This window comes from Papaver somniferum, chromosome 6, assembly GCF_003573695.1.
Source record: "Papaver somniferum cultivar HN1 chromosome 6, ASM357369v1, whole genome shotgun sequence".
Classification (NCBI taxonomy): Eukaryota; Viridiplantae; Streptophyta; class Magnoliopsida; order Ranunculales; family Papaveraceae; genus Papaver; species Papaver somniferum.
Genome location: NC_039363.1, coordinates 16,704,078 through 16,714,300, shown reverse-complemented (window position 1 = coordinate 16,714,300; position 10,223 = coordinate 16,704,078). Strand labels below are relative to the sequence as shown.

General features: G+C 35.1%; 1 long non-coding RNA gene across 2 annotated transcripts; it reads right to left on the bottom strand.

The window, feature by feature from the left end:
• Window positions 1-2,233: 2,233 nt before the first annotated feature.
• On the bottom strand, window positions 2,234-5,931 carry LOC113287051. 2 transcript variants are annotated; one of them, XR_003329685.1, is made up of 3 exons: window positions 5,473-5,931; window positions 4,759-4,885; window positions 2,234-3,309 (listed from the first exon to the last, which is right to left on the bottom strand). It is a non-coding gene; the product is annotated as an uncharacterized LOC113287051 (long non-coding RNA). The 2 variants fall into 2 exon arrangements; XR_003329684.1 differs by lacking the exon at window positions 2,234-3,309 and having other exon boundaries at window positions 3,763-4,885.
• Window positions 5,932-10,223: the final 4,292 nt, after the last annotated feature.

Below are 10,223 nucleotides of genomic sequence, written 5' to 3'. Positions count from 1 at the left end.
TGCAACACCTTAGTCTATGGTGTATATCCTTTATTAAGGATTTGTAACCTTGCAGGTAGGTTTGCAGCTGGTATGTGTGATCTCATCACCTTAGCGACATCAGTGTACATTCTGAAAATCAATTATTCTTTGTCACTTCACATTTAAATTTGTGGAGTATAAGAATCAATATGAGACACATTTGAGAACACACCACGACAATTCCTGTCATTCCCTTAGAAAATACTTTTTCTTATCTCCCCCTAATGACGGGAAGACTGTCTCATTAAAGTGATAACCCGAAAATCTAGCGGTAAGAGATCTCCTGCCAAAAGGTTTAAAATGCGGATAATTGTTGGAAACTCATTTTCAACATAACTACTTAACAGTTTTTGAAACCCATCATAGTACGATGTGGAGTTGTAATGGCACATATATAGTGCAATCAAAAATGCGTAAGAACACGAATGTCAGGCTTAAATCCAATTACCAACTGGTACGCAGAAAAGGTTGACTAATATTGGGTTAAAAAACGAATTAAGTAAAAATGCTTTAATATTACATATTCCCCAAGAAGTTAAAGGTAGGTTTGTATGCATCCATGCCTTAGACACCATCTGTAACCTTTGATGGTAGCCTCCGCGAGACCATTGGGTATAAGATGCTCTATATTGATCCTATTAAACATGCAATATTCATCAATTTCCTTTGGATGTAAATTCTCTAGCATTAACAACGGTGGTGAACCTTTGCACTTTGCATTGTGTATTATGTGCTAGGACTATTTACAAAAATTAAACGCATCGTTTTTTGTGGGCAATAACTGATTCAACGCGTCGAATCATCCACCAGAGCCATAAATCACTTGAATGGTCCGTATTCTGCATGGATATATGTTCACTAACAACACTTTATTGCTTTTAATAATGAGTTATCTTTCATTTGCATCTAAGTAAAACAGGATGGTCTCAATCATGTTTTACTAAAGAAATACTTTGTAAGATGAGTGACGTGCTTTCTTACTTTAAAGCATAATGGGGAGAGGTAGTGAAAATCTATTAACTTTAGAAATCACTGGTTGTGATAGATGTCGTAACTTCGCATTCTACTAGTTCATTTTCTTGTACACTCAAATGAAGTGATGCCCGTGTTAGTGCTTTCAAAACGGAACATCGTGTCACAACCAATGTGCCTTATGGTTATGCCAAAGTCTTTATGAATCAATCCCAATCGATTCATTGTAGGGGTTAAAATACAATATCTGAACTTAGGATTCGTATGAGGTAGAGTCAAAATAAAATATGTTGAACTTAGGATTTCATCTAACCATTTGTCAACCAATGTGCCTTATGGTTATGCCAAAGTGATGCCCGTGTTAGTGCTTTAAAAATAATTACTTCTCTTGTTGTCATACTTCAACATATACCGGTTCGTTAGTATTATAGATGAAGTAGATAAATGGAAATTTTCTGACTCATATCATCTCTTGTGAGTTCTTCCACAAAAATTGGAATACATGTGATTTTATTTGAATGTATCTTTTGAAACTACAGACAAATTAATAGTCGAGCAAATGGATTACATTCCACGAATCATTCAAATTTTGGGAAGAAAAAATCATGTACGCATTAATGGTGTTCAACTACTTCTAAACCCCAAATAAATATATTTGAATTGAGTTGGTATACAACCAATTGAACAAAATACACCATTCAACTATAGGCAATATCATATTCAAGAGAACAAATAGCATTTAAGACCAAAATTCTTAATGATTGAGATCAATAAAAATAATTTAAATTGACCGTTTATATGCTGTGGACTTGTCCTAAGACAAAAATAAACAAAACTAAATATATTCTAAAAACAAACAAATAAACCTAGTAGGTGCTCAATGTAAAATCCCACGTTAAAATTAAGCCCACGTTATAATTACATACCTTAAACTCTGGTTTTCCATGTATACAAACGGAACCGGAATATACTTCGTCGCGCACGCCCCAACACCACAGCTGGAACAGGGTAGGTGAGCAGCAATGGATCGACAGATTTGGACCGGCCGAGTTGGACCAACCGAGTTTGACCGGAACGTCTGTTCTTCTCCTCTTTACCCAGATGATTCCAAGCCAAATCAATCATCGCATGCGGAAAAAAAATCGTACGCATATTAATATATACTGAAATTCAACTCATGATCGCATAAACAAACAAACACATATCATTATATAAATTGTATCTATTAGTGCATCGATATTTTTTTTTTGAAGGGATTAGTGCATCGATATTATAAACTGTATCTATTCTCAAATATTACAAACCGTATCTATTCACAAATCAAATCACACGTAAGATTTAATTAATTTAAACTCTATCTATTCACGAATCAAATTACACGGAAGATTTAATTAATCTATACACAGTGACATATATTGGAGATCAAAAATCAAATCCCAGGCATATTTAATTAATCTGTACATAGTGACATATATATTTGACAATCAAAAATCAAATCCCAGGATCGTAGATAAATATTGGAAAAGAAGAAGAAAAAATATATGTAAAAATAATTAGATCCAACATAGCTGATTTGATTCCCGATTTCAACATTAGTCCAATCTAGCTCTGCGGTAACTTTCGTCCATGATAACGTGATTGAGGAGAATCAGGGATGAAGGAAGGAGATATAGAGACAAGAAGAAGAACCATCATATTAGAGAGATTAATAGTACAATTACATAGGTTACAGCCGGTAACTGAATTTATTGATGACTCATGACTACGTAATGTTAGTGTTTGATTAGTGCACATCAGTGTACGAACACCGTTTTATGGATGAGGTAACTATAATTTATGTAATGAATGTTATGCCCCGGAACTAGTAAAGCTAATTGCAAATGAACTCCGCTGGAATGGGATATACGGATGCCAGAAGAATCAAATCTTGTTGGCTCCAAGTCTTAATTTGATATTTTTATTTGACTCTTCAAAGATTCATGAAGTAATTTTTTTTTACTAACTAGTATAACACGCATGTGCGATGCGCCTGCCATCCCTTTCCCTTTCTAGTCGATAATTTTTCATTCAGAAATGTATCCATAAATCATTTCATCAATTAACACAGTTCAAATTGGAAAAGTAATGAAGCCATAAGACGCAGTTTCAAATTAAAATAAGATGCAACTTCGATAATCTCCCGTAGAATTTATGGAATTCATATGACAACCAATTTTTTTGGTTAGATGTAATCCGCAATCTTGATTTCTACTTTAATAAACTTGCACCACCCGTTGCTAAACAGAGCCTCCACTTGTGCCTAGGGATAAATGTTCACTAAACCATAAATTCAAACTAATATAAGTTATTTGGTATGAACCGTAAACAAAGCAAATATGTAGACGAATACAAAGGAATAAGATGCACAACTAAAAATGAAAAAGACATGCGCTATGTGCCTGCTATTCCGTTAAAAAATAAATTCAAACTCTTCATTCAATGATATTTTAATCAATAATATACATTTATAAGTACAAAGAGAGTAACAAAAGGGAAATGCGAAAAATATCAATAAAAGTATCCTCAAGGGTATTTCTCAGTGAATCGACACACCAAATTAAAAGCCCAATTGGTCTTTCTTGTTGCAGAAATTGAATAACGGCACAACATTTGCTTATGTGGATTTAATGATTCTTGATATTGGGCCTACTCTATCAATAGGGGGCTCCTACGGAGGTTAATAATAGGAGTCGCATTGCGCTTTGATTTGAAAAATTTGATGCAAAACAATTAGACAAAAGAAAAGAACTTATAATTTATGTTGATATATTGAACACACCTAGTTTTGAATCAAAAAGACTGATTCTAAATAGAAAAGAAAAATGCATTTAAATCTGTAATTTAGCAGTCCAAACACAGATATGAAGATGCTGGATTACTGGCCAAAGAACACTTGAATCTCCGAGAAAAATGAAATGCATCCACATTAAAATTCTAGTACAAACTTACTAAGTGGACATTTCATCCAAATTTCTCTACAAAGGAGATCTTCAAACTTCAAGCTCGAGAGCAGTTTCTATTTCCCACTAATTAAATCAATCAACAAACATGTGGCGTTGTAGCACTCAACATCAGCTATCTTACATGACCTGTATTTGGTAAAATTTACTGTTAAGACCCGATAAAGCCTTCTCTTGTAAAACCTAGCTTTAGGTTTCTGAACTGTCGGCATAGTTTTCAGTTAACAGTTTGGAAGACGAATTGCTTTTAAAAGGTAGTCATATAGGGAGATCACCAGCATGGTGTCCCTAAGCTTATACCATGACAGATAATATTACCTTTTAAACTGTTTGATCGAATTACATTTTCAACTACTAATTTGGGGTGAATGTTTCAGCTCTAACAACTTATGCATTATATAAGAATGCTATGTTTCTAACTCCACCTAGAATTGGTTAACTTAGGGTAACGTAACAGTAATGCAAGATACCCCATAAGTGTTCTAGGTCATCACCGCAACTTTAAATGTGCAGAACCGCACATATCCAATCAATCCCAATTATATTTCACAAAATTGGCATACGTTGGGGGTGAAACAGAAAAATACACATATCAAGTCAATCCCACTTTGTTGCATCAAAAAAAAAAAAAAAAAAACTCAATCCCGTTTCATTTTTTGTATCTAATAACAGTAAAACTAACACAATCGATACTGAAAGCAATCATTTTAGCATGTTATGCCCAATAAAGAACTGAAAATACTAATTGAATTAGGTTACTACTAACCTTGAAAAGGAAACTCGTCGTCCTGCACAACTTTTCCACTGCTGCTATTTTGTGTTTGTCACCATGGCTTGTCATGTCTCTCTCTTGCAAGAACGCTGCTGATCTTTTTCCATCATGGATTCACTTTCTTCGAAATAGATACAGAAAATAAAATTTTATGCCATCCATGGATTCAATTGAAACTAAACAATAAGATTGTAACTTAGGCATTTTCACAAACACATAAAGTTCACAAAAGAAAAAGAATTATAGGTAGAATACGGTCATGATCACTCAATTTTGGTATTTAAAAAAAAATCTTCCAATAACAAAAATGAACTAATCAGGACGAATTGAATGTTTTTATCACTCAAAACAATAACGTTTTTAACATTAAAAACTATCAGATTCAAACCTTCGATTTTTGGAATCGGTTTCGAATCACGACACACAATCGGAGACCAACAAAATTTCGAAAAAGATAAAGTAAAAGAAAAAGGAGGAATCACGGATACATTCCACGAAAATAGAAGAAATCAAAGAGAAAGTATGCATTGCAGTTTGCTTGGATTCGACATTTTCTGAATAGGAAGAAAATTAAATACCAAATTACCATCAGGCTCCGTTTCTAAACCCAAACATGCAGCTACAAATTGGGATCATTTTTGTGGAACTCTAAATTGCACGAAAGAAAATTGACATTCCATTCTGAATAGGTAATTAGATTGCACTTACTTGAAGAACTCTGATTTGGAGAGTATGTTGAATCCAGTCAATTTAGGTTTGATGGAGATTGAAATTGATGTGGAGTGTTTGATTTTGTCTACTGCTACTTCCATTACAAACTTCTTCTTAAGATGAATAAGAGAGAGCGATAACAAATTACTCATTGGAAGGCTGAAGCTCTGATGGGATTTCATCTTTCTTCAAAACCCCAAAATTGTGAATCTGTGAATCATTGAAACTCTAATCGAAGTGTAAATCCTAAGTTAGTAACATAATCAGGTGAAACATTCTGTTTACACCTAAATTGAAAATTGTAGTAATGATTTTTGTTTCTCGATACAGATTTTAGAACGAAGAAGTAAAAAGAATGGATGGCTCCAGCGAATTCCCGTTTTTTAAATTCATCCGATCGAACGATCCATATTAAAAATACACACGAAAATTTGAGATCAGGCTGAAGCTTGTACTTATTTTTGTCGTTAATATATATCCTTTTTTCTTTAAAAAAAATAAAATAACAATACCTCTGGAATCATACACCATTTGTTCGGCAGAATTGTCGCTATCAACGAGTTAAATCTGGAAGTGATACACTCATCGAGTGTTTATCCGGATTTTTTATCTCAAGAAAAGAATCGACGGTTCCGGCCGCGTTCTTAGCATAAAATGGGGCCCATCCATCTATTGGGATTTTTACTCGGTCGAGCTGGCATTTTCCGTTAAAATCTCGTTCCGTGAATCATGAGTGGCAGTTGCACTTGCACACCCAACAGCTGGCTTCCAGGCATATTTGTTGATGAAATGGGCTTCAAAGCCCACCCTACCCTTTGCTTGTCTACCCTAACTCCATTTTCGTTTTCTTCTTTGCCTACCCATGCTTATATTGAGCCATTTTTTTTAGGGACCATGGTTTTTTTGAGGGCCCATGATCTTATTAGGCCAACCTCCCCATATTTATAAGGGGTGTCCTAAAATTAGGTAAATACACATTTACCTTTTACTTTAATTTAAATTAAAACTAACTTAATATCTATATAAATCTAATCATATACATCTAATCTAAATGAATTTATTAACCAAAATCAAAAACAAAAACAGGAGGGGAATCGAAATTTTTTAGTTTTGAAAAAAAAGTTATTCTCTTCTTCTTTTCTCTTTCCTTGACGTTCCTCGTTCGATTGAAAAATCCATCAATCTTTTTAATTCGTTTTTTGATTGGGAAGATTGAGTAGAAATCATCAAAAACATTATGAAACCAAGAACACTTCGGTTATCACGAATTTAATTTTTCGTAACCGAAATCCTCATTGAAAACCAATATATTGTGTTCGGATGGTTCACAAAAAATAATTTTAAACGAACTCCTCATTTAAAACCAATATATTGTGTTCGGTTGGTTCGCAAAAAATTCTAAAACTAGTTAGTAAACGAACTCTACCCATAATACAAAAAAAAAACAAAAAAAAAAACAACAATGTAACCGAACTGTGTTATTTTTCCCACTATTTTGAGTTATGATTTAACCGAAGTTTGCCTACTCTGTTCGGTTGGTTCGCAAAAATTTCTAAAACTATCTAGTAACCGAACGACTAAAAACCTCCATTAAAGAGCGAGTTCGGTAACCTGCATGTTTGGAAAAAGTAACCGAACTACACTTTCAGATGAGTTCGGTAACATTTTTTTCACATAAGGTAACCGAACAAGCCCAAATCTACTCTAAAAATTTACAGTTTTTTGAAAATTTGGAGCAATTCAACCAACATTATCTAAGTTTGAAGCATACCTGGGTACCCAAATACCCTTCCTCCGGTTGTGGTTGGTAAAATCCATCGTTTTTCATGTTTTCCTTCTTCATCTTCTCAAACTTTACTCTCTCAATAATTCTACTTCTTTTAAAAAAATCCATCTGATTTTGTAATCTCACTAATTATCTTTAACTTAATCATCTCACTAATCATTACACTAACTATTATTAACACAAACTAATCATTACCCAAAATTAATCAGGAGGGTAATTTAGGTATTAATATAAATATCTAGATAAGGGGTGACCTAGATTTATTTCTAATGTCTTTTCCCAAAATGAAACCATGATCCTCCCAGAAAAATCATGGTCCCCAAGAAATGGTTCCTTATATTCCTAGCTCCATCCTTGGATATCACTTGAATATTTGCTAGGAAATATGCACAAAAACACGCATGCTTCATACATATATATCGATAATACTTCGATTCTAGATCAAAATGACTAACCAGGGTGTTTACAACAGTTATAAAAAATTTGAGCAGGGTTACAAGTCTTAAACCAAAGAGGAATCATATCCATTTCATACAAATTTCTAACCAACATAACAAGAAATCCTATCCATTTCATCGGACTCTCCTGGTCGCCATTAAATGCTCAGTTGTATGCAAATGTTAATTAGTGACACGTCTGGGAGAATAAGAAAGTTACCAAGTGAATTAAGGAGCATTTAACTTGGACCAATAGTAGTGATGTTTGTGTTTTTCTTCACAGGAGATGATTACCTGGTATGCAATCCTGAAAGCAACCAATACTGCTATCAGTTTAATCGATTAATTACGCTTGTTTAGGCAATTCCCAAATAAAGAGATTTGATGGAAAACCAAATCACTCAATCCGAAAGCAACTGCTACTGCTATTAAATTAAATGATTGAAGTGATTATAATTGTTAGTATTGAGTTAAGTGTGTACGGACACTCCATTAAGTTTTCATTTATGTAATGCATCTTATATACCACCCTTTAATTTAATTTTATATATCTTCCCATGCGATGCAATTAATTGCTATATTTAGGGTCCGCAATAATGAGATTATCACTATACTGCATGAATATAGAGTACGGATTTTAGTGATTAATGTTTGGGGCCTTGCTAGCAAGGGATCCAGCCAGACAATTTTCCAATCAACAAGTGTGACTTGAAGACTCAGAATAGTAGAGTACAGTAAGGCAGTAGTTCCTAAGCTACGCTTCATCCAGAACTATCAACACTGTTGATGGCGGTGCCACATTACCAGGAGGTACTTAAGTCCATAATAATAACAAAAAAACGCATTTTTCGGTTTGTATGGATTTTGGTACCCTCTCCGTTGCACAACTGTGAACACGTAAATCACGAAGGCATCTATATGTTCACAAACAATGTTCGCACTCTAGGTACAGACTCGCACTGATAATACAATGTCATTGATTCCTTGGCTCAAAATCTTCGGGTTTATCATAGCCTCATCTAATAACATTGCGAGGGGCGTTTACGCAGGGGAAGATAAAGAAAACGAAGCATAAAAGTAAAACTCATGGAGCGTTAGGCAAATATAAAGTGCTGAAATGTAAATAAGACTGGGATTTACGTGGTTCAACACTAAGGCCTACATCAACGGGGTTGTTGTTTCACTATGTACTTGATGGTTACAAATATAGTCGAGTGACTTTGGGGTTTACATAGGTCTGTATATTGTAAAGGACTAACTTACACTCACAATCTTTCTCTCTCCTTCTCTTCCTCAATTTTCCGATCCCCTTACTCTTGGTGGAGATGGGGTATTTATAGGGTTAGAGTGTGGGGCCCATTTCTGAGGGCCGTTGGAACCTTATCTTCCTGTGTTTTGTGTCCATCACGCGGGGGTCTTCGTTCATTACTTCATCATGCAGAGTCGTCCTCGTTCGTTCCACGGGTTGATCGACACGTATGCTGCTCAGAGTGTTTAATGCGGGTAGTTGAGGCGCCTGCTCGTGTCAGGCAAGTGTCTTCTGCCCCTGTCACGTCCATGTCAGTTCAACTTCTCTCCACCGTTGATCTTGGCTTCTTTTGGGGATGAGATAAAGTAACTCTTCGGGAGTTATTTGGTGCTCCGCAGTACATCGTGTTACCAGTACATCTTTTAACTTCTGCCCTTAGATTTGTTCGGGCAAAGATCCAACGTCGACGGTATGGGCTTCTTGGCTATGGGCGTGTGTCATCATGCTTTGATGACTTTGTCCGCATGCTCTCCACGTACCTTCCTATATACACGTGTTTGATGATGAAATATGTACACACAATTTTCCCCTTTTCTTCGGGCTTGAGTGTTTAGTGGGAGCATTGAAGAAAACAGTCGTTACATATTCTTCCTCTCTCCTAATAACTTCTCCTAGATACTTGGGCATGTTTCTTATTCGTGCATTAACTGCTCATTTAATGGGCACGTTTCCCATTCCTCCCTTGACTTCCTTCTCATTCTTTCGAGTATATTAAGGAGGGGAGAAAAATTAATTTCATTCTCCTTGAAAATTAATTTCATTCTCTATCAGTCTTCATTCTTTGTTCTTCAACCATTAAATTCTCTGTCTTAGCATTAATCACGCTCACTTCTTCATTGTTTCTGGTTTGTTGTCCTCTTCCTGCTGCTGTTTGTGGTGGTAAGGTTTATTTTCTTTGTTCCTGTTGTTTTAAGATGTGTTGATTGTAAATTTTCTGTTGTTGATCGTATTGTAGCCTTCCATTTCTGCTGCTGTCGTCCCTTGTTTGTGATGGAGAACCTCTTTTAATGCTTGTATGCTAGTTTGCCCCTGTTCTTCGTCTCAAATTGAGGAGGCCATTGTTTTACTTGTATTGATTAGACTTTTGAGTTAAGGGTTTTAGGGTTTTGGGGAATTTCAAGCATGTATGCTAGTTTTAGGGTTTCTGTGCTATGTTGAGATGGACTGTTAATTTTGTGATATTTTGATCTTTGGTGATGTCCTTGTGTTTGTTTCT